Here is a 318-nt window from a genome sequence, read left to right on the forward strand (position 1 = left end):
CTTTGAACTGGATTAGCTATGGCACTTCCAGACAGGATCTGCCAGGATTTGAGCTTGACTGCATTTACTCGGCTTGCGATTGCTTTTCCTTGGGGCAGGCGAGCAGGCCGTGTTTTTGTTTTGGTCCTGGATCGATAAGAGCCGCCTTCGACTTATCATACTGGGGGTGAAGTGGAATGGGAAAGGGGGGGGGGGAAATAGGCGGGCCGCCCCCCTGCCCTCTGATTGGCCGTTGCGCCGCCGGTGAGAACGGGATTGGCTGGCGCGTCCCCCTTATATAGGTACCGGCGGCGCGCGCCGCCTCAGTTCGCTCTCCGC

This window comes from Anolis carolinensis, unplaced genomic scaffold (genome assembly GCF_035594765.1).
Source record: "Anolis carolinensis isolate JA03-04 unplaced genomic scaffold, rAnoCar3.1.pri scaffold_9, whole genome shotgun sequence".
In the NCBI taxonomy this organism is placed as follows: domain Eukaryota; kingdom Metazoa; phylum Chordata; class Lepidosauria; order Squamata; family Dactyloidae; genus Anolis; species Anolis carolinensis.